General features: G+C 41.9%; 1 protein-coding gene across 2 annotated transcripts in view; it reads right to left on the bottom strand.

The window, feature by feature from the left end:
- SYNE2 (spectrin repeat containing nuclear envelope protein 2) overlaps positions 1–21,965 on the bottom strand; it is a 315,865-nt gene extending 293,900 nt beyond the window's left edge. For both annotated transcript variants that reach the window (XM_032405277.1, XM_032405280.1), the window contains exon 1: positions 21,857–21,965. The gene's annotated coding sequence lies outside the window, so the exon portion shown is untranslated. The remainder of the gene's footprint in view (positions 1–21,856) is intronic.
- Between the last annotated feature and the right edge of the window lie 3,605 nt (positions 21,966–25,570).

The following is a 25,570-nucleotide window of genomic DNA, read 5'->3' as shown; positions in this document are numbered from 1 at the left end:
CCAAACGTGATTCTCCAGAAGGCAACCTCTAGTACTAAAAGTACTTTTACATGTTTATGTCCTTTTGTACAAAAAGAAGTAGATTAAAAAAACTGAGATGAACAAAATGTTGGGTGCTCTGAAGGATGGCTATCTAACAGACGCAAGTGCTTTGTAAGTAAAAAGAAACAAGGAAGGGAAGGAAGCCAATAAGCCAGGAAAGCAGAATGAATAGGAAGATTATACTTCCCCAGCCAGCGAAAGGTTTAACTGTCCTAATCCAAGTGTTTAATTAAGATCCTTGAAAACAATAACCTTCTAGAAAGCAGATACATGTAGTCGACAAAAGAACAGATAGCCTAGCATGTACCCCGTCAAGTCAAGTCACCACTCACTGCGGGACAAAAGAGGGAGAGAACAAAAACCATGAACAGCCCAGATAGTTTAAATAGATAAAGTTCTGGAAAGAATTTCCTAAGCTGTGGCCTCAACCCCCCTACTGACTTTATAGTTTCCTTTATATCCTGTGGCCCATCTGTGGTTCACTAAGGAAGCAAGGGTGCCATCCATTATCCTGCTTTATTTAGTAAAGGCAAAAAATGAGAATTTTATAATTTCCCGTTAAGGCTTTCCTCCCACATTTGAGAGTATAATAAGGTCAACAATTTCACCTGCATGACCATGTAAATATGGGAAAATAAAATCTATCTTCATAATCAAGAATGTTAAGACTATGCCAAATCCATTTTATATAAAGGAATATGTCCATATCTACAATCACAGACATATTAACACTCAGACAATGCCATGGGTATACTTGACAGCAAAAGATCCCTTTCAAACGTGAATAGCTGTATATAGCTCCAACAATACTGGAAAGGCAAAGCTTTGATAGGTTTTATGCAGCTTCTTAAGTACAGATGTTAATGTTATTTATTAAAAAATACTTTCCAAAAAATACAAAAATAACATACTCACAAATCAATAAGGAAAAGACAAACAACCTAACAGGAAATTAAGCAAATGATAGGAATGGTGGGTCCTAGAATAGGACTTAAAAAAACTAGATATCCAAAAATAAGTGAATGGATAAATACACTGTGACATACTCATACGACTGACTATTCAACAATGAAAATGAACAAATCGGAGTTATACATATCGATATGGACATAGCTCACAAATATAAAGTTGAGAGAGAAAAGAGCAACTTGCAGAAGAATGCACACAGAATGATGCCAAGTACACGCAATCTTTAAAAATATGGCTAAGGAGGGGCGCCTGGCTGGCTCGGTCAGTAGAACATGTGACTCTTGATCTTGGAGGTCCTGAGTTCAAGCCCCATGTTGGGCTTACAGCTGACATTAAAAAAAAAAAAAAAAGGTGCTTAGGAGTCCATGATACACCTTGACATGGCCGATCTGTGGTTTAGGACCAGCATCCATTATGGGTGGCCGTGCCCATACACTATCAGTTGTTAAATACTTTGAAAATCACCGTTAACATTCATATGCAGCAAAATTATAAAGAAATGCATAAGGGTGATAAATACCCAAATTCAGGATGGCAGCTACACCTGTGAGGAGGGTAGGGGTCACAACCACGTTAGCAATATTTTGTTTCTTAAGTAAGATGCTAAAGCACATGAGTACTTACTGTCTGATGATTTATACCATTTCATAGATCTTAAGTAATACATAACAATTTAAATATATATACACATACAGAGGTCGGCAAGAGCTTTAAGCCGGGAATCTGGAGATAGCCATTTTATTCCTTGTTCTATCCATTACCTGTGGGACCTTGCTGTCCCTGAATCTTGGTTCCTCTTCTGTGAAATAAGAGGATTGAGGCATCAGTCAGTTCTAAAATTCTTACCTGAATTCAACATAATGGCTGTGGGCCTCTCTCTGGATTCTAATAAAACAGCCCCCCACTACGGCCCCTGTCCAAGCGTTATAAATCATACATGAGACAAGACTCACTGACTCCTTATGGAGAGCACATAAACATTTTAAAGTGCCCCAGGAATGGTTTTTAATCCCACCACCCTCTCTCTTCTCCGCTGTCCTTTCTGATTAACGGAGACCTCCAAGAGCTGGCTGGCTAGGTTTAGGAAAGCAAAGCAATGGTGATCAGTAAAGAGGGGGGTAGTATAACTGATCCAAGATAAAACATTCTTTATATGTAGTTGTGCTTATCAGTTATTTTACATAATCACAGTACTCCTAAGGTGGAGGAAACTGAGACCGTTAATGTTAATGAGTTACTCGAGAGCATACAACTCAAGAGTAAACCCAGGATTAGAATTCATAATTGGTATCTTAGAAGTGATGTTTTGACTCAATTTTTGATCTCTCCTATGACAGACCATTATTTCACACACCCTCAAGACTCGTCTTAGAGAAAAGAGTTCCCCTTTCGTCCCTACAATCCAACTATATTTAATAATTTACCAAGACTTGCACAGTGACAAAGCAAATAAACTAGCAAATTCTTAGATCACTCAGTAAAACACTGAAGATTTTAATAAACAGATCCCAGATTGTGGTACATAAAATTTTGCTTAAGAAAGTGCTATGACTTGGGCGCCTGGGTGGCTCAGTTGTTAAGCGTCTGCCTTCGGCTCAGGTCATGATCCCAGGGTCCTGGGATCGAGCCCCACATCGGGCTCCCTGCTCGGCGGGAAGCCTGCTTCTCCCTCTCTCACTCTCTCGCTGTGCCTCTCTCTGTCAAATAAATAAATAAAATCTTTAAAAAAAAAAAAAGAAAGTGCTATGACTTAAAAAAAAACTGCATTTCTTTCTAACCACTTTAGATTATAACTTGCATGCTAGAATTTTAAGGAAATTGTCCTAACGGAATTTTTTTTTTTTTAAGATTTTATTTATTTATTTGAGAGAGAGAGAGCATGAGAAGGAGAAGGGTCAGAGGGAGAAGGAGACTCCCTGCCGAGCAGGGAGCCCGATGCGGGACTCGATCCCAGGACTCCAGGATTATGACCTGAGCCGAAGGCAGTTGCTTAACCAACTGAGCCACCCAGGCGCCCAGCCTAATGGAATTTTTTTAAAAATTCAAAATCTCAGGCACCTGGGTGGCTCAGTTGGTTAAGCGACTGCCTTCAACTCAGGTCATGATCCTGGAGTCCCGGGATCGAGTCCCACATCGGGCTCCCTGCTCAGCGGGGAGTCCGCTTCTCCCTCTGACCCTCTCCCCTCTCATGCTCTCTCTCACTCTCTCTCTCTCTCAAATAAATAAATAAAATCTTTTTTAAAAATTCAAAATCTCCCCCCAAATACAGCTCCTTTCTGTTCTTTTTGAGTTTGTGTTTCTCTGTAACTCTTTACTTCCAAAAAACCATTCATTACTGTGCAATTGCACTGATAAATAGGGAGTTCTAACTACCTGACACCCAGTCTTACCCAACCAGTAAGTCTTAGCATTCTGACTGGTTAGTGGAAAAGTAGACAAGGAAAAAAAAAAAACCAGCTGAAAATTAACTGCTATGTGATTTAGAAGCTGTTTTTTCTAGGGGGCCAGCCAGCCGTGCAGCTCTAAGAGGTATTCATTTGTTAAAAAGTTGCTGAATCAAGCAACTATGGAAACAGAGGGTGTTTCTGAAAAACAGATTTGATTTCTGAAATAGCAGAACTTTATACTGTGAAACCCTTCCTCCTTTCAGGCTTCCCTTGTGACTTGCTAGAGAGCTTGCAAACTAGTTTCCTTTTCATTTCTAAACAGGACAGAAGTTTCTCCCCTGAAGAGAAACAACCAAACTTATTTGTTTGAGTTTTCCCCAAGGATACATATTTGCCAATTCTGTGGGCACAATTTTAAGATCTGATTTGAGGTCACATCATCTCAGGAAAAGAACAGAATGCACTTCTGTGTATACTAAATTATCTTCCTTGTTACTTATAACATGTGCAGTGACCCTATTAGAAATTTGTCCAGCTTTTAAAAATAATAATAATAATTCTGTCTAGTTCTGAGATCACTTTTTCTTTAGTATATCTCTTAATTCGTTAAAATATTTAGAAAGTATGTACTTCCTTATGAAAATAAATTTCCTAAAACATAATCCTTTTTTTTTTTTTTTTAAAGATTTTATTTATTTATTTGACAGAGAGAGATATAGTGAGAGAGGGAACACAAGCAGGGGGAGTGGGAGAGGGAGAAGCAGGCTTCCCGCGGAGCAGGGAGCAGGGAGCCCGATGCGGGGCTCGATCCCAGGACCCTGGGATCATGACCTGAGCCGAAGGCAGACGCTTAACGACTGAGCCACCGAGGCGCCCCAAACATAATCCTTCTGACCCCTTACCTCCATAACTGGGATTACAAAATTCTTTAATTTTCTTTTCATGGAATTTCAGGCTACAGTTTTGAGATTTCTAAGAAATATTTTTTCATTCTCTCAAAGCCTTCCCATGGGGCGCCTGGGTGGCTCAGTCACTTAAGCATCTAACTCTTGATTTTGGCTCAGGTCATAATCTCAGGGTCAGGCTCCACACTCAATGGGGGGGGGGGGAGCTGCTTGAGCTCCCCCCGCAACCCATGTGCACTCTCTCTCTCTCTCTCTCTCTTAAATAAATAAATCTTAATAAAAAAATAAAGGCCTTCCCCATGAAAATATACCTGACCTATCCCCAGCCCCTAAAACACATAGAACATAAAATATCCTCAAAAAGAAACACCACCTAAGTTGTTTCCTCCTCATCAGTGAACAATTAGAACACTCCCCCCAAAAATGTCTTATCATTCCACAGTATTTTCTTGAGTGGACCAAAACTAGAACTACCAAAGGATCTTGAGAAGTAAGACCACTAGGACAAAACAAAATCTCTGTGTAATCCTTTGGTTGAAGCTCCTCCAACTTAATTTAGTTAGGAAGCTGACCAACTAAGAGACGTAGTGAGATTTGTATCTGTTTAAAGAGCATATCTCACTATTTGCACATTCCTTCTGACAATCTACAATGCTAGAAAAGTGAGGTAGCAGTGACTTCTCCTTTGTTATAACTTGAAAGTAAGAACAAGCAAATTCTTCTTACATCGGGGGCCAAAATCGCAGATTCTCCTTTTGGTAAGAATGACAAAAGTACTAAGAAGAGTTAAGATTTATTTAGTACTTCATTTGTGCCAGATATATTTTTTTTAATATTTATTTATTTGAGAGAAACAGAGATAGTGAGAGAGAGCACAAGCGGGAAGGAGGGGGAGAAGCAGACCCCCAGCTAAGCAGGGAACCCAAGATGGGGCTCGATCCCAGGACCCCGGGATCATGACTTGAGCCGAAGGCAGACACTTAACGGACTGAGCCACCCAGACGTCCCTGTGCCAGGTATTTTATACGTGCCATCTCGTTAGTCCTCACGAGTCCGGAAGATAAACACTACCCCGTTTAGGAAAACAGAGAAGTAAAGTAACTTGCCCAGGATCATTCAGCATGTCACTGGCAAGACTTGCTTGAACACAAATATGCAGGCTCCAAACTCTGTGTCCTTAAAAGAAAGTTCCTAATGGGCAACGAAGAGCTAAGCTACTCACATATCCTGTGGTTCTGTTAGAGAAATTTGCCAGAGCACATATTATCTGAGCAGTCAACATAGGAAGTGATTAACAGATTACTATAGTGACCAAACTAAAATGGACCTTGTGAGTTTAAATTTTCAGCTCTTTCTGCCCTTTCTCCTCTTTAAAATAAATAAGATGAAACGTGTTTTTTGCCCACTGTTGCAGCTAGCTGGCAAACTTATGTAATAAATTAACAGAACCGGTTTAGCAACAAATAAGCTCAAGGTCTCTAAATTCTAATCATAGGTACGTCACTGATTTGAAAGATGATCCAATAGCTTTTAACTTAAGTTCAATTTGATGTTTATATGGCTTTCAGAACACAGTATAAATATAGAGCCCATATCTATGAAGCCTCAATGATAAACCCTGATACCAAGTATCTAGGTGAAAAGGGAAAAGCACAAATTCTAGCTACTCTGCTTAATTATTGCCAGAGTTCCAAATGTTCGGAAACATTCAAATGGTATAAACATACAACTGTCCACAGTGATGATCTCTAGGGACAGGGACTGCAGGAATGGAAAGTGAAAATAATATGAGGCAGGGTTTTTGCTTTTTAATATGTGTGTTGTTGCAGTTTTGTAAGAACACAAAAATTTTTAAACAAATGCTCAGTCTTGCCAAACTTAATTTTTAATCTGCATCCACGAGCCTGACATCAGGATTATGCATTTCATCACCTAATGAAGGGGATACCATTAAGGAAAAGACCATCATTCTCTCTGCCCCTCTCCAACTCAACTAAAACAAGACTCATTTTATAAACTGTTCACCCTTTGGGGCGCCTGGGTGGCTCAGTCGTTAAGTGTCTGCCTTTGGCTCAGGTTGCAATCCCCGGGTCCTTGGTTGGAGCCCCACATTAGGCTCCCTGTTGATGGGAGCCTGCTTTTCCCTCTCCCTCTCCCCCCATTCGTGCTCTCTCCCTCCCCCGCTTCTCTTTCTCAAGTAAATAAATAAAATCTTAAAAAAAAAAAAAAAGTGTTCACCCTTTCCTACCCAAATGTGTCCATTTCATCAGAAGCAAGAGGAAAAAAAATCCTAAGGGACTTCAACCTTCAAGCAGCTCTAAAAGGAAAGGAATATTAGAATTTGAGAAAGAAGATTGGAAATGGAATCCCCTCAACATTCTTCAGGTAACAAAGGGAAATCTCCAGGTTAGAGGGTTATTCTCTCCTCAAGGTAAAAAATACGTAATGGGAGCCTGAATGTGGAAATCACACGCTCATTCTTCCCAGCCCTGGTTGGCCTCTTGAGACAAAGAGCCTAAAGAGAAAGATTAAAGGGAGAAGTGCTTTGGAATGAAGGTAAATGTTGAAATAATACCAGGCCTCTTCTGAGCTATTTCTTCATCAATAAAAATACCATCTGCTTCCAATAATGATTTTTGAAGATGCTCAGCATAAAATCTGAGACATGGTAGATGCACAATAAATGTTGGCTTCTTTCTGGCAGAACTAAATTTCCAACTGCCAGCTAGATGTCCACTAATCTTTGGGCTTAAAGGATTAGCCCACTAGGCCCACCCTACCACCAAGACCGTCCGTTCTCTCCCACACTTCCCCCTCCTGTGGTCTTTCTCTCTCAAGTAATGGCACCAACATTCTCTTTGGCACCTAATTTAGAATTTTCTCCCTTCCATCTCCTTTTCATACTTTCTGACTGTGTTCTGAATTTCTTCATCACTCACCTGGATTTCTGAAAACACCTTACGGAGGACTCCCTGCCTCTCCGATACATCTTTCAGAACATTATCATGAAACAGAGCTCACACCAAGCTTGGTTGCCCACTGACAAGAATACGGTCCATTACGTGTTCAAAGTCCTCAAGATCTAACCATGAAACATCTATCCAGACCTCTCCCACCACATCTTGCTATGAGCTCTGCTTTAGTTTGTGCTATTCTTCAGCCTGCAATCTACTTTTCACCCTTCTCCACCCACGAAAGCCCTACTCTACATTCTAGACCTGGCTATATGCCCAAATTTAATGTCAATGTGCTACAAATCTAGCCCTAATTCCCCAAAACAGACATTAACTACCACTGACGTTATGCACCCACAGCACTTTGCCTGCACTTCAGGTGGCATTTCTTTCATTCTGGATCATAATAGAATAATTAGTTTACAAGGCTATCTTCCCCAGTTCCTGAAGAACAGGGGCCATATCTGATCACTTCTTATTGCCACCTCAACACCTGTCACTTAGCCCCTAGTTCACTGCACCCTTGAACTGAACGTAACAACTAGCATTTATTACAATGTGTTCTGCAGTATTCAACAATGAATACTGTACTGCCCACTATGTGTATTATCTCAGTAATATTCATTACACTCCTTTAAGGTAAAGCATATATTGGCCTCCATGTTACAGATGAGGAAACTCTACTCAGAGAGGTTCTATCATTTGTCCAAAGGGATGCAGCCAGTGTACGACAAAGCCAGGATCTGAACTAAGGTCAGTCTGACTGCAGAAGCTATGCTCTTAACCATTCCGCTATAGCACAGACATTTCCAAAATTCACTCATTCCTTTAGTACTTTACACACATGGGAGTATTACCCAAGATCAGGACTTCAGTAAATTATGATTTATCTTATCAGCACATGGAGGCCATTTTGGTTCTGCTCCCATCCAGGGTCATACACAAGCAGGCCCACAGTCTCCCAGATTCACTTATTTTTCTCTGTTCCTACCCCCACCCCCAAACCCCTGAAAAGCAAATCAGAAAAAAATAATAATAATTTGGAAGGCAGGGACAGGAAGACAATTAAATCTTCCCTTCTTTGTGGAACATATAACATTAACAGTAAGTTTATAAGGTTTAACAGGCATATATAACCTGAAAGAATATGTTGGATCATTCCAAAACATATCTGCCCTGCTCAAATCTGAAATCGGCAACAGTTATTAAGAAAACACAGAGCCAACTGGGAGATGACATGACGACTCACAAAAGGGGCAAGCTTACTTTCCAAGTCTCAGAAACCATCACCAACAGAGTCTCGTCACCAAATCATCAACCTGTGGTTATAAACATTCTGGAGCTTCTTTTCATCTGGCCTAGAAGGAATCATAACCAGTTCTGGACTAAACACTAGCTATAAAATTAATTATTATGCAACTAAGTTGAAGCTTCCTATAATGAGAGAGTACAAGGACTACAAAGGCACAGACTTTCTTTTAAACAAAGATTTATTAACAGGAAAAGTTCTTACTCAGTGTCATCAAATGAGTGACTATAAAGGATATTCAAGAGAACACTTGTGACCCATTCTCCTTGTCAACATCAAATGCAGATAATAAAACACACCTTTAACAGTTTTAAAAACAGAATTTATAGTAGGCATTCCTTTTTTATTTTTTTCTTTCTGAATCACTTGCTCAAAAAAATACATTTTTTTTTGCGAGTAAAGCGATAGAAGTTTATTAAGTGAAGATACAGAAAATGCTCTCAAGAGTGAGAGGGGTATCGACAGGGTTGCCCCACTTGCTCAAAATTTTGAACTAAAAGCTCTAGCATGCCTTATTCTACCAAATGATCCCATCATACGCTGGCCGTGTAACCTACCACAGTACTAATAGCTTAGATTCATTTGAGTTGTGGGGTTTTTTTTCTTTATTATTTGTTTTGGGGGCATGGGAAATGGTCTTTATTTTGTTTCAATTTATGCTTAAGATGAAGATTACTTCTGAGTACTTAAATCTTTTGTAAATGAAAATTAGCTAAATTTATGGTATGACCCATTAATTAATATATCACACAAAAGCAGCCAAACCTGAAGATCTCAGCCATCATACGATCATCTATCCCTCAGGGTACCCCAACTTGTACTCCAAAGCCAGAGTAGGAGAAAACGGGTGGTCTGTCTGTGTAGATTAAGTCTGCATCACCCCCCCCCCCCACTAAACATGAAGTATCTCGCAGCCTGAGCTCTAACAAAATAGTTAACGTTAACTCTAACCTTGATGAAAAGAGTGTGTGTAGCACATGGACTAAAATGGATGCATTTTTTTAAAGATGTATTGTTCATCCATAAATGCTAAATACCCTTTCTTTTCAAATAAAGTAACATAATTGGGGTGCCTGGATGGCTCAGTCGTTAAGTGTCTGCCTTCGGCTCAGGTCATGATCTCAGGGTCTTGGGATCAAGCCCCGCATCGGGCTCCCTGCTCAGCGAGAAGCCTGCTTCTCCCTCTCCCACTCCCCCTGCTTGTGTTCCCTTTCTCTCTGTCTCTATCTCTGTCAAATAAATAAAATCTTAAAAAAAAAAATTAGTAATTGCTGAAATGAGTAATAAGAATTTTTAATTTAAATATACTAAAAATGTGCCTAGAAGTCTACAAAACCTTCTTTTTTTTTAATCTTTATTTTTTGTAAAAGATTTTATTTATTTATTTGACAGAGCGAGATACAGTGGGAGAGAGAGCACAAGCAGGGGGAGCAGGAGAGGGAGGAGAAGCAGACTCCCCGCTGAGCAGGGAGCCTGATGCGGGGCTCGATCCCAGGACCCTGGGATCATGACCTGAGCCGAAGGCAGACGCTTAACGACTGAGCCACCCAGGCGCCCCTCTACAAAACCTTCTTATAAAACCTCCCTTCCCAAAAACCTGCCTTTCAAATTAAAGGCTCCCTGTCAAGCACAATATTTCAATTTTGGCAGCACATGGGTGTATATTCTTTCTCATTCTTCCGGAAAATTATCTATAAGCATAATGTATATATTGCTATCATGATGATGAAGGTTTATGAAATATCTGACAGAATGTATTCACTGTTGTAACCAGTATTTACTTTCAGTGAATTTTAATAGGAATATATGTACACATCTCTACACTATTTTGTTTTACTATTTTTCGTGTAAATGAATTCCAGATAAACTTTATCTATTATTTAATGTGTAACCATGAAACGTCTATTTGTGATTCAGTTTCATATTCATCTCTAGCCTCTTAATGGCTGAAATAATTTAAAATCTAATTATTTATGGATGAAATAATATGATGTGTGGAATTTACTTCAAAATAATCCAGCATGGGGGGGGGACAGGTGAGGGTATAGGTGAAGCCACATTGGCAGGGTTTGATAATTACCGATACTGAGTAATGTTTACACAGGAGTTCATTTCAGTATTATCTCTGCTTTTGATTATGTGAAATTTTTCATGATAATTTACTACTTCTCCAGTGTAAGGCATAACTTTGTCATTTTGAATTTCTGTTTTACCCACATAGCAATTAATGTTTTACATGACATTTCATTAGTGCCAACACTGCTCTTTAAGTACAACGGGGTGATAAATCTCTTAGACATCCCTGGCTACGGGACCACCAGACTTGGCTTGACCTTAGCAAGTTTGAAACGCACATTGGCAAACATTATATGAAAGTGACGATGCCCGCTGGGAAACACACATACAACCTTGTGTACCCAAAGCACTTCAATACGGCTCTCAATCTAGATGATATGGAAGAAAATCCTTCATTATCAATTAGCAACTTCAATAAGGAAGGATTTCGTTTCCTGGACTGGTATTGTGCTGCACAGTGTTGTTCTTTGCAGGGTGTCATCTCTAAGGATGCAATGAAATCTTAAAAAAAAAAAACAGTAATTGCAGAAATGAGTAATAAGATGTATGATAAGGAATCAGTGACATCAGTACTGTAGTTCATAATGAATAGGAGGTACAAGAGGGGAAACTGAATAATAAAAGCACATATTGGAACTAAGATGATGCTTTTCACACAATTTTATAGAGTAAGCAAAAAAAAAGTACAATGGAGTAAATATCGCATTTCTAAATCATACTCATAGAATTTTGGAGCTGGGAAAAAAATCTCAGAGATCATCTAATCCTCTCGGCCAGTGGTTCACAAACTCGAACACGCATCATAAATACTTGGAAGGCTTGTTAAACACAGATTGCTGGGCTCCAGCCTCAAGCTTTCTGACTCAGTAGGTCTGATGCTGCTGGCGCCTGGAACACACTTAGAGAAGCACGTTCCAAGCTTACTCCCACTGCTCCGTCGGTGGCTCCACCGTAGTGATCGCCAGTTTCCCCGCGGGACTGCATGCTCCTCTGCCCATGGGCCTTTCTCCTACTGGACAACTGCCTTGCTAAGAGCAAGGGGCATACATTTTCATCAAGGTTCCAGAGCCCGGACTCAATAAATATTTACAAAATAAATGAACTGGTTGAATGAATTTTTTTTTTTTAAGATTTTATTTATTTGACAGAGAGAGACACAGCGAGAGAGGGAACACAAGCAGGGGGAGTGGGAGAGGGAGAAGCAGGCTTCCCGCTGAGCAGGGAGCCCGATGTGGGGCTCGATCCCAGGACCCCGGGATCATGACCTGAGCCGAAGGCAGACGCTTAATGACTGAGCCTCCCAGGTGCCCCAACTTGTTGAATGAATTGATCTTTCCCACTCCTTTATAGTTGAGTATTTATCAGTGTATTAATATTTAGAATAGGGGTGCATTTATAGAACCGGATGGAGAGGAGCTACTCACTGATGACAAACGGCGAACACTGGCAGTACCCAAAGGGAGAGTAAAAGTCAGCTAGAACCAGAGCAACAAGTAGATGGCAAATTCTAGAGAGATCCAAGAACTGCATCTCAGACTGGAGTTTTCAATCCAATATGGACTCTGACAAGCGGAAGCTTGAGGCTCACTGTTGTCAAAGCTGTTACTTTCCCAGGGCAGATGGGTGGCTCAGTCAGTGGAGCGACCAACTCTCGATTTCAGCTCAGGTCATGATCTCAGAGTCTTGGGATCGAGCCCCACGTCCCCCATGCTCGGCATGGAGTCTGCTTGTCCCTCTCCCTTTGCTCCTCCTCCCACTCTCTCTAATAAATAAATAAAATCTTTAATAAATAAATAAATATATATTTTTTAATGTGTTACCTTGACCTGAGGAGCTATAACAAGTACTTTTCATCTCACACACCATCAAAAGAAAAAAAAAAATGCTTCCAAACTCATGTTTCAAAGTTTCTCAGGGTCTGGAAAATATCAGCACAGGTGGACTGATTCCTTCTTTCCATGCACCTTCCTCCTCCTAATGTTGCCCGGCGGAAAGAGAAGCAGCACAGCACGCTCACCAGTGCCTGTGCAGAGAGCTCTCCCAGTCCAGGTGTTCTGAATGCTGTAATACTCTACACGATCCTGAAACACCTTTCCACTATAGTAATGATCTGCTCAATGGCAATTCAACAGAGTTTAAGAAAATGAACTATGCTCTGACTTCTGAATTTCACTACTTCTTTAAAGTTTATTCTAACGGTAGAAGTTAGAATGTATATGTGCTTATATATACATATATATGCATCCAATAACCTCAATATGTATGATTTCTTTATTTTCACTAATAGTACAATAAAAAATATAACCTGTGTGACTGTATGGGTACATATAAGTTTTTTTTTCTTATTATTTAGATCCCTTTAAAAAATAACTGACTGGGGGCGCCTGGGTGGCTCAGTCGTTAAGGGTCTGCCTTTGGCTCAGGTCATGGTCCCAGGGTCCTGGGATCAAGCCCTGCATCGGGCTCCCTGCTCTGCGGGAAGCCTGCTTCTCCCTCTCCCACTCCCCCTGCTTGTGTTCCCTCTCTCACTGTGTCTCTCTCTGTCAAATAAATAAATAAAATCTTTAAAAAAAAAAAAAATAACTGACTAGGGGCGCCTGGGTGGCTCAGTCGTTAAGCGTCTGCCTCCTGCTCAGGTCATGGTCCCAGGGTCCTGGAATCGAGCCCCGCATCGGGCTCCCTGCTCCGCGGGAAACCTGCTTCTTCCTCTCCCACTCCCCCTGTTTGTGTTCCCTCTCTCACTATGTCTCTCTCTGTCAAATAAATAAAAAAAAATCTTTAAAAAAAATTAAAAAATAATAATAATAAAAATAACTGACTGTTCAGGAGCACCTGGGTGCTCAGTGGGGTAAGTGTCCAACTCTTGATTTCGGCTCAGGTCATGATCTCAGGGTCATGAGATAAACCCCCGCATGGGGCTCCACGCCAGGTGTGGAACCTGCTTAAGATTCTCTCTCTCTCTCCCTCGCCTTCTGCCCCTCCCCCACTCACACACGTGTGTGTTCTCTCTTTCTCAAAAAAAAAATAAAGTAAAATAAAAAATAAAAAGGGGCTTAACTCTAAAAAATTTTTTAAATAAAAAATAACTGGGGTGCCTGGGTGGCTCAGTTGGTTAAGCGTCTGCCTTCCGCTCAGGTCATGTCCTGGGATCGAGCCCCACATGGGGCTCCCTGCTCTGCGGGAAGCCTGCTTCTCCCTCTCCCACTCCCCCTGCTTGTGTTCTCTCTCTCGCTCACTGTGTCTCTCTGCCAAATAAATAAATAAATAAAATCTTTAAAAAATTCTCTCCCTCTCCCGCTGCCCCTCCCCCACTCTCTCTCCAAAATAAATAAATAAATAAGTCTTTAAAAATAAATAAATAAGGGGCGCCTGAGTGGCTCAGTCGTTAAGCGTCTGCCTTCGGCTCAGGTCATGGTTCCACAGTCCTGGGATCGAGCCCCACATCCAGCTCCCTGCTCCACGGGAAGCCTGCTTCTCTCTCTCCCACTCCCCCTGCTTGTGTTCCCTCTCTCCCTGTGTCTCTCTGTCAAATAAATAAATAAAATCTTTAAAAAAAAATAAAAATAAAAATAAATAAATAAAAATAAATAAATAACTGGCTATTCAAACAAAAATAATAATGTAGCATGGGGTCTATAAAAGACAAAAAACAAAATATATGACAATAACAAAAAAGTCATAAGGAGAGTAATGGAAATATACTATTAGAAACAAGGTGTTCATACTGTATATGAAGTGGGATAATAACACTTGAAGGTAAACTGTGATAAGTTAAAGGTGTATACTACAAACCCTAAAGCAGCCACTGAAATAACAAAATAAAGAATGATAGCTAATGGGACGCCTGGATGGCTCGGTCGGTTAAGCGTCTGCCTTGGGCTCAGGTCATGATCCCAGGGTCCTAGGATCAAGTCCCGCATCGGGCTCCTTGCTCAGCGGGGAGCCTGCTTCTCCCTCTGCCTGCCGCTCCCCCTGCTTGTGCTCTCCCTCTCTCTGACAAATAAATAAAACCTAAAAAAAAAGAAAAGAATGATAGCTAATAAGTCGAACAAAGGATATAAAATAGAATGATGAGGGGCGCCTGGGTGGCTCAGTCATTAAGCATCTGCCTTCAGCTCAGGTCATGATCCCAGGGTCCTGGGATCGAGCCCCACATCGGGCTCCATGCTCCGCAGGAAGCCTGCTTCTCCCTCTCTCACTCCCATTGCTTGTGTTCCCTCTCTCACTGTGTCTGTCTCTGTCAAATAAATAAATAAAATCTTTAAAAAAAATTAAAAAATAAAATAAAATAAAATGATGAAAAATAACTCAATAAATCCAAAGATAGACCAAAAAAGAGTAAAAAAGAAACAAACAACAGATGAGAAGAGTAGACAAACAAATAGCAAGGTTACAGATTTAAATCTAACCATATTAATGATTACTTTAAATACAAATGGTCTAAACAATGCAATTAAAAGACAGAGATCAGGGCACCTGAGTGGCCCAGTAGGTTAAGCGTCTGCCTTCAGCTCGGGTCATGATCCCAGGGTCCTGGGATGGAGTCCCTCATCAGCTCCCTGCTCAGCAGGGAGTCTGCTTGTCTGCTTCTCCCTCTGCCTCTGCTCCTCCCCCATGCTCGTGCTCTCTCTCTCCTCCTCTCTCTCAAAATAAATAAAGTCTTTAAAAATAAATAAATAAATAAAAGACAGAGATCATCACATTGAATAAAAAAGTAACACCCTTCAAGGAGGTGAAGCATAACTCTGCATTCTAAGTGTGAGCTGCTCGTAGTGACTTCCTTACCAAAAAGTTCAGTACAGAAGGGGGAGAAAAGAGTAACTTTACAGTAGAGAAACCTGACATCTCAGCCAGGTGATCAAGGTTAACATGAATAGAGATAAGTCATGTTGATATTATGTTTCTTTAATATGGTGTAATTAAAATTCAAACACATTCTTTTCAAGTGCACATAAAACATTTGCCAAAAGAAATTATGGGCTCCTGGGTGGCTCAGTTGGTTAAGCATCTGCCTTCAGCTCAGGTCATGATCCCGGAGTCCCAGGATCGAGTCCCCCATTAGGCTCCCTGCTCAGGGGGGAGTCAGCTTCTCCCTCTGACCCTCTCCCCTCTCATGCTCTCTCTCTCTCTCTCTCTCTCAAATAAATAAATAAAATCTTTTTAAAAATTAATTAATTATTAATTTAAAAAAAGAAATTATATTCTGGGCTATAAAATAACTCTCGATAAATGTAAAAGGATTTGAGCCATACAAAGTATGCTCTTTGACAACAATGGAATTGAATTAGAAATCAATAACAGAAATATCTCTAGAAAATCCACAAATATTTGGAAACCAAGTAATATGGGTAACTCAGGGTCAGAGAATATATCAAAGAAAATGTTTTTTAGTTTTGAACTGAATAAAAATGGCTTTACACAATATCAAAATTTGTGAGATGTGACTAAAGCAGTGCCTGGGAGGAAATTTACAGACTAAACATCTATGTAGGAAAAGAAATATGATCACAAAATGAACTACTTAAAGAAACTAGAATAATGGGGCGGCTGGGTGGCTCAGTCAGTTAAGCGTCTGCCTTCAGCTCAGGTCATGATCTCAGGGTCCTGGGATCGAGCCCCCAGGTGAGTTCCCCGCTCAGTGGAGAGTCTACTTCTCCCTCTGCCCCTCTTCAGCTCATGCGCTCTCTCTCTCAAATAAAATAAATAAAATCTTTGAAGATAAAAAAAAGGAAACTAGAATAAGAAAAACAATAAGGATCAGAGTGAAAAGTCAGTTAAATAGAAAATAGATAACAAAAGAAAATATCAATAAAACAAAATAGGTGGTTCACTGGGAAGGTCAATAAAATTGATAAACCTCTAGCCTAGGATTTCTCACGCTTGGCACTACTGACACTTTGTCTGAATGATTCTTTGTTGAGAGGATCGCTCTTGTTCATTGTATCCTGAGCAGCATCCCTGGCTTTGACCGTCTAGATGCCAACAGCAAATGCCACCCATCCTCCCCCCAACACACATAAGACATCATCTCAATACATTATCTGTCTCTACAAATTGCCAAATATTCCCATTAGCAGTAAGGTAAACTTCAACCCATACTTGGCTCTGTAAACAAATATTAACTCAAAATAGACTGACCTAAATGTAAAATGAAAACTTTATAGTTTTACATTCTTTTATAGTTTTCCCAAGAGTTATAAGTAACTAAAATACATAAATAAAGAGTTATAAATAACTCTTAGAAAAAGATCTTTGTCACCTTGAGTCAGACAAAGATTTCTTAAGGTACAACATCAAAAGTACAATTCATCAAAGAATAAATTGATAAATTGGACTTCATTAAAATTGAAAACTTCTGATCTTCTAAAATACTGTTAAGAGACTATAAGATGAGGAATAGACTGAAAGTAAATATTGCAAATCATGTATCTGATAAAGAACTTGCATCTAGAAAATATAAAGAATTCTCAAAAGTCAGTAATAAGGAAGCAATGAACCCAATAAAAAATGGGCAAAAAATATAAACAGAAACGTCAATAAAGAAGATATATGGATGGTAAATAAGCATATCATTAGTCATCAGAGAAATGCAAATTAAAAACACAATGAGATACCACTGCACCTCTAGTAGAATATCTATGGAAAGCCTGACCATACTAAGTGCTGACAAGTATGCACAGCAAATGGAACCCTCATACACAACTTTCGGAATGTAAAACAGTACAACCCCTTCAAAACATGTATCTACCATACAATCCAGCCATTCCACTCCTAAATATTTACCCAGGGGGAATGAAAGCAGATGTCTACACAAAGACTGTACGTAATGTTCACAGGAGCTTTATTTTTAATAGCCAAAAACTGGAAAAAAGCCAGATGTCAATCAATGGGTGAATGGATGGATGAACTGGGGTATATCCATACAATGGAATACCATTCAGCAACAAAAAGGGATGAATCATTGATTTACACAACATGGATGAATCTCCAAATAATTATGCTAAGTGAAAGAAGCCAGACAAAAAAGACATTATGATTCCATTTCTATAAAATTCTGAAACTACAAACTAATCCATAGGGTCAGAGAGCTATCTTCGGTTGTCTAGGGAAAGAGGATGCAGGGTGTAAGGAGGGGCCAAAGGGAGAGATGGTTTCACAGGTCTTTATGTAAGTAAAAAAACCTACCAAATTTTACACTCTAAATATGTGCGGCTTTCCGTGTGTCAATTACACTCAACAGAGCCAATGTAAGAATTACCACACTAACACGCCAAGTGTAGACAGTTTACGATAACAATCAGAAAAGAACATAATCTGTGCAATTCAGTGAAGAATTACAGGCTTTAAACATAGGTGATTTTACACTATTCCAGACGTAATCTTTCATTTGGTAAAAGTAGGAGAGGCGGCATCTGACACGGGGCATTGGTAGATGGGAAAGCAAGCAGGAATAAAAAGTGAACACACAGTGAAGCCCTGAAGCATAGGCTGTTGCATTTAACTTTAACATTGTTTCTTAATTAAGATGTAGCCAATGTGAAATATTTCCTAATAATAAAAAAAGGGAAAATGATTTCATTTTTTTCAATTTGGCCTGTTCCACTCCGGGGCAGAACTAGGTGCTTCCCCCTCCCGCAGCCGGAAGAATACATCTTTTCCAACATTGCCACATGTATACTGCAATGGCTCGTCCATCAGGGTGGGGACTCTGTCTTTTGACGCCGGCAGAGTGGTCAAATATAAGTGTTTGGAAGCCAGAGAGCCTGGCTTCCTATCCTAGGCTCTGCCATTCACCTACCAGGTAGCCTCAGAAAATTACCTGATGCCCAGTTTTATAAACTATACAATGGGGCTAATAGGGTATATCTGGGGATTCAATGTGAATTTATCTAAACCTTGGCCTACAAGGAAGGCCCTGCTTGATATTCCACCTGATGACCATTCCATCTTCACTTAGTTCTTCCCCTCCGGCTCACAGTGCTCAGGGACAACCACCCTCTCCCAGGTCCGGTAAAGCCACACACTGCCAAGCTCTCTCCTGACTCAGTGCCGTTTCCCCTGCTGATCTTCTGCCATGCCTCTCTCCACCCCGCAACCTCCTGCCCCAACAACACGGCCAGCCCCTTTGCCTTCTCACTATGAACACAGGAGCCGCTGGTCTCTGCTTCAGCCCCCTGGTGTCTCCTTCTTTCTACTCAACATCCACTCAACAAATAGTTAAGGACCCACTGCACGTCAGGCACTGTTCCAGGTTCTGAGGATATCACAGTGACTACAAGAGTACTGACGGAGTGCAATCTAGCGGCGGAAGACAGACCATTAACAAATGAGTGTTAGTTATGTGGTCATAAAGGCCATGGAGACCTCGGCTCAGGTCATGATCCCAGGGTCCTGGGATCGAGTCCCGCATCGGGCTCCCTGCTCAGTGGGGAGCCTGCTTCTCCCTCTCCCTCTGCCTGCCGCTCCCCCTGCTTGTGCGCTCTCTCTGACAAATAAATAAAATCTTAAAAAAAAAAAAAAGTGCCATGGAGAAAAACAATAAATCATGAACAAGGGAATGGGAGTTACAAGAGGGGTTGTGATTTTTAAATCTGGGGTTTTGCCAAGGCTCACTGAGAACACAATATTGAGTAAGGAAGTGAAGGGGGTCAGGGAGGGAACCAGAAAGATACGGGGGCTGCGCAGGGGGCATTCCAAGCAGAGGAAACAGCAAGTCCAAAGGCATCTCAAACAGCAAGGAAACTAGTTTGGCTGTAGAAGTATGAGCAAGAAGCAGAGCAGCAGATAAGATCAAAAAGGTGAAGGACTGGGGAATGAGGAGGACCAGATGGGGTAAACTCTGGGGGCCAGTCAGGTCTGCCTTTCACTCAGACGGAGATGCGAAGCCACTGAAGGATTTTAAACAGGGAAGTGTGTGATCTGATTGACATTTTCAAATCTGCAATTAGTTTGCTAATGTTTTTCATGTTCTGTGGATCTTCCCCAGCTCTCCCCCACTACCGGCAGGAACCACAGCAGTCCCGTGCACTGTTAGAACCCCAGCACCTAGCACAATACATTGTAGGCACTCAATAAATATTTATTAGATAAATGTGGTAATCTATGCAAAGCATTTACTGGTACAAAATAAGCACTCCATAAATGGTAACTATTATTATTTGGAACCCCAGATTTCAGCACAGTGGCTGACATACGGTAAGAGCTTATTTGAGTAAATGAATCAATAATTTTGTGAAATTATTAAAAATCTATATTAAAAACATATGAGTCATGACAAATTACTCAACTGCTTTCCACTCTTACCCTTACTTATTAAGACATGGCTGATTCCATTTTTGAGCTTTACTCTAAACTCTATTAAGCTACTGAGGGCACTACCTAGAATAACCCCATTGTGATTCAGTTCTCTAAACATACTGCAATACCCTGCAAACAAACTAGCACTAATGCACTGAAATGCTTGTAAAGTTTCTAATTGGGTAAACTTATTCAAATGATTTTTTTTTTAAGCAATCTTAATGTACGAGGCTAAGCTGACCAAACTGGTTTGATTTTTATTTTTGTTGAATTCAAATAAAGTTCAGTTGACTCAAACATGTGAACAAAGAACTGAGAATTTCCACTTTTTACTTATTTTGACATCTCCAGAGTCTTCACACAAAAAAACTTAATAAGGATTACACCTGCTCCCTTCTCCCTCGTGGTGCATTGGGGGTAGGGGGCGTAATGGCGGGGCTAAGGCCGTTTAGTAATTATCTCGGGAAAAGCCCTTGAAAGTCCCAACAGTTTTCCAGAAAGAAAACTAAAAAAGGAGTCATGCATTAAAGTAAAAAAACACGCCAAATATTCCATCTCATAAAAGGTGAACACGCTCTCCTGGCGATATTTACAAGGTCTCAATGGCAGGGACCCGAGGGGTGAAGGGCCAGGTATGGTTCAGATGTTCATTGTAACCCCCAACCCTAAAAGTAGCCGAACCCATCTGAGCGACCACATAATAACTTCAAGGAGGGCTTCGGAGCTAGGAAAACTTTCAAAAAAAGCAGATGAAAGTTGCCTGAAATCAAACAAACTTTAAAAAAAGAAAACAAGCGATGCCCAAGTGTTGAGCGGCTACAAAGAAACACCCTCGGTTGGGCTCCGACTTGCTGGTGCTTGTACACAATCGAGCCTGCTGGCATCCAGCTCAGACGCTCCCTTCCACTAGGGGAGGGGGAAATAATAACTTTCGGAAATAACAAGCGTCCACAAAGGCAAATGTTACACAGGACTTCTCAAGCTCCATCTAATAAGGTGGCTCACGTTGTTTCGAGCAGCACTGATTACACACAAGTCCCCCACCCCCCGCTTTTTTTTAACAGAAAAAAATAACCTAAGGAGGAGAAGGTGCTACCTTCAGACCCTCAAGGCAATTTCAGACAACAAAGACGCCAAGCAATCAAAATGGAATTATAATCCGAGCCGTCCGAGAGGCCCCCGGCGCGGGGGCGCTTGGCTGCCGCGCCCGCCGCTGTTCCTCGAGCGCTGGGGCCCCCGGGGTCCCCGCGCCCTGTCCAGCCCCCGTGCGCCCGGGCCCGCGGGTTCCCGGGGACGCGGGGCGAGCGTCGCGCCGCCCACGATTTGGCCATCTCTGCGCCGCGGCTCTCCGCGTTCCAGCTCACGCGGGGTTCAAAATCTTTCCCGCCCAGGCGTGACGCGAGGAACGAAAACAATCAGCGGATCCGGAGTGCTGGGGCCTGGGCCCGACGGGGGCGGCACGGGGATCAGGGCCGAGCCCCCCGCGCAGCCCCTGTCTGAGCCGGGAGGACCGGCGGGCTGGGGCCCGGAGGTGACACAAAGAAGCCGGAGAGACAAACGCCACCCGCTGGCGCTCGCTCCAATCCCCGGAGCGCCCCGCCCGCTGACAAGTTTGCGGCGCCCTCCACGCACCCCGCTCGCCCCACCCGGGCAAAGTTTCCGGTAACCGGGCTCGGACCCCGGCATCGGGTCGGTTCTCGCGCCTACCGCCCCCACCCCACCCCCCCGTCCCGGGCTCGAGGACCTTTCCCTCCCTCGCCCCCGCCCCTTCCCCTCCCTCCCTCCCGCTCTCCCTCCCCGCCTCAGCCCGCTCTCTCCGGGGCGCACCGGGGCGCTGGGGGCCCGCGACCGCCCTCACCCGCTGCGGGCCCGGCGAGGGCGCGGGCTGGGGCTGGCCCAGGTCGGCGCCCCACTTGCCTTGCTCCCACGATCGCGCCCTTTGCTCGTTCTCCCGCTCGCTTTTTCGGTCCAGCCGAAGGCTTGGGACGCAGCAGAGCGCGCTCCGCTCCTTGGCGCTCGGAAAGCTGCAAACCACGCCCCGCGCCTTCCCCGCCCGCCGCCTGCCTCTGAGTCCCGCGCTCGCCGCTCCGCGGCCAGTGTCGAGCCCGCCCGCGAGCGCCGGAGGCGGAGCCGCCCGCCTCCCCCGCAGGCCCCGCGGCCGCCCTGGTCTGGCAACTTTCTTTCCTTGTTTTGGGACGTCAGAGATGATCTGAGGGAGATGCTAACTCCAAGCAGGTTAACGCCCGGGGGTAGGAAGAATGTCACAAACTCCCTCAAAAAAGCTTTTCTGCCCGATTTCATCAAGGAACTTCTCTAACCTTCCTGGACTCCTGGGTCTTGGAGATGGGAGTAAGAGAGACGATGTGCAAATTAGCTACCAAACCTTGCTCAAGTCATCTAACCTTTGTGGACCCTTTGTAAAATGAGGATTTGGGATTAGATGACCTTTAAGATCTTGGTCAGTATTTCTTATAGCGTGGTCCAGACTTCAGGATTACCTGGAGGGAAGGCGAGGCCCTTGTTAAAATGCAGAATACTGGGTCCTTCCCTCCCCCTGCGCAAGAACGGCCTCAGTCTTATGACACCGTATGCATCTTCCAGATCTGAAACTCACTGGAAGCTGGATCCTTGGGAATCCATCCTGCAGGTGCCATTTAGATATACCAACAAATTACTCAATGCCCTTGGACTCAGGATGATGTCAGTTGACTCCCACTTACCTCCTGTACAGCTATGGCAGCATTACTAAGGCACTGGAAGTCCTGAATGAAAGGTATTGTATGAACTCACTCTTACGTAAATAAGTGATTTTAAAATATTTATTGTGTTTGTATTGCAGTCAAATTAAACTGCTTATAAATCCGAGTTCATATATATTGTATGGCTACAGAATCTTGTCTGCATTACTTAGTTAAACTTGGTGGTTATGATCCAAACCAAATGGTAAGTAGCAGACATTAGAGTTTTGATAATGCATTCAATTAACACATATTAATGAAAAAAAATTCATTGTAAATTTTACCCACAGTTTGGGACAATTATTTCAAAAACTTGTACTTCTGTGAGTACCGGATGATTCAGTTATTTGACATGCACATTTTATTGATGGTCAATAGCTCAACTCAACAAAACAGCACAGTGCCAATCTTTGTGCCATTCCTTGTAATCCAAGATAATCATTCTGATAGTATCACTTCTCTTCTTAGACTACCCAGGTTTGCATTATTTATTATTAATGGCATGGGTCACAACAAAGGTGTATAAAGCATGAAGATCCTTCTGGTCCTACGGTGTCTTTTCATAGAACCATTTTGCCCAGTACAATACATACAAAGAGCCAATTTCAGGAAAGTCCGGACTCTAGGGTTTATGGAGCTGTCTACAAAGCATTGTCTGTTATTTTCCTTCCCTGTTCTATTCATGCTATTCATTTCCATTTTACACTGGTTGCTTCCTTTAGAGTAAATGCTGCAAAATCATCATGGCAACAGTCTCTGGAGAAAATATTATGAATCATTTCTTATTGTTCCCTTCTAGGCATCTATGTTACAAGTCCTCAAAGTGAAAGGACTATTGTTCCATATTGTATCTAGTGCACTTAAGAGAGTCCAGAATAAAGTGTCTCAAAATGTTTGCAGATGTCCCCAGTTAGAGTCTTTTAATGATCTATGGTGTCTCCTAGCCATGCCTGTTTGGATATAAAAGTAAAATCTACTTTTAAATCAGCAAATTAGACTAATGATGGGAGCACTGAAACAGTTCCTCCATACTTTGAAATGAAAATAAAATGTAATGCTAAGCCAAACAGAGACACACCCAGTTCTTTTGAAACACAACACTGAGCATGTGAACGGAAGGTTCATATGCTTACATCTCTGACTTGCAGAGTCAGAGTTGCCATGAACCCAGCCCTGCCCACATTCTCCCATGCACCAAAAAACAGAGATAGTACAATAACAGAGTATATGATGTCATGTGATGCCTCTTAGCTATTATTTACATCCAGCATCTGTATTTATAGCAGAAGCTCCCATTCGGCTCAACAGCCCACCTGAGAGACTTTACCAGTTCCAGTTGTGTTAAACAGAAGTTTTGCAAATTGATCCAACTGAAAACACATCTATGACTTGGTACACAAGCATGCTGTGGCATATGGTGAGAACTACCAAAGCGGACATTCAATACGTACCGGCACGTTGTACTGAGCAGGGCAAATAGCATAGTCTGAGGCATTCAAGCGAGTTGGACATCCTCACGCCATTAAAGGAATTAAATTCACCACTCTTAAAGTTAGGCAGCAGCTCCTCTCTGTCGCAGCACGGATTTCTCTGAACTAGAGATGTTGTTTACATTCCTGTGTACCACACTGGGCTGCCCAGTTCCTTGTCTTTGCATCCAGAGTGCCTAAGTAAGAATGGCAATGGATTTCATAGTAGGAGCAAATCCTAGTCTTGTTACTTGGGTGTCATGTTGAGAAGTTTGGCAAGAAAGGATACAAACTGAAGAGTAACTGAGTCTCTACCAGGGGCACAGAAGGAAGAAGAATTGACACTAGTATCATATATTTATCAACCTTGATGGTGATAGAAGATAATAATGTTACATGATTGACCAAATGGGAAAGTGAGTTTAAGAACAACACAAAGTATCTTCAGCTGAAGGGGCAGGAATTATGTTAATTAATCTGAGGCAGGGTGAAACCATTTTACTACTTGCTTCTATTTTATCAACAGAGTTACTACTAAAGACAAAAGGAGATTGGCTTAGAGCTAACCATTCCTTGTGAGGATGCTAAGTCGGCTGATCTCAAGGAACAGTCTTTCGCCACAATATTTTTTTAACATTGGGAGCACTGGTATGAGCCGGGGATGAAAATAGCTGGCCAGGAAAACAGCTCTGTTCCTCTTTGTCCAAGATTCCAATCACACCCTGTAAAGGTCTGAGCTCCTTATCTCATTCTGGTCTTGTTTCCTGCCAAACCTGGAAACTAACAGAAATAAATGTTGCCTAATTGCTCCCTTGCCCAGTGTGATTTCTCTGACCATTGTCCTGATTCAAGTAAAAAGTTGGGTCCGACAACATGCAGTGTCCACTGTCAATTTATGCAGTGTCCACTGTCAATTTATGCAGTGGATGGTCTCCTTAAAATACTGAGCCAATCAATCAGGTGTCTGCCAATTGAGTCAGAGAGGCAACATTCTAGGGTTTGATGAAAAACTAAAACAAATATGCCTCAATTCAGTGAAAACATATAGGTAAAGTGCTATGCATGGAGCCTGGCAGGCAGGAAGCACTTAACAAATAATCGCTGTTATTGCAATAATTTCAGTCAGTAACAACAAGTATTATTTCAAAAGTGCTTTTATTGTATTGATATAGTATTGGATTAAAAAATATATCCCATAACTCACCTCATTTTACAAAGAAGACAGACAAGCCTAAGAATAAAATATTTGCCTAATGACATAAAACTAGTATTGGCAGTCCCTGGATTAGAACCTAGAGAAGTTTTTAGCAGAAATAAATGTATCATTTAGAGGAATCCTGTTGTATATCTTGTTTGTCTTACTCTCAAATGCAAAACATTGAATTAATCATACTGCTCAGTTTACAATAAAATACAATAAAAAT

Source organism: Phoca vitulina, unplaced genomic scaffold (genome assembly GCF_004348235.1).
Source record: "Phoca vitulina isolate PV1807 unplaced genomic scaffold, GSC_HSeal_1.0 scaffold7, whole genome shotgun sequence".
In the NCBI taxonomy this organism is placed as follows: Eukaryota; Metazoa; Chordata; class Mammalia; order Carnivora; family Phocidae; genus Phoca; species Phoca vitulina.
This window is presented reverse-complemented; position numbering and strand designations above follow the sequence as displayed.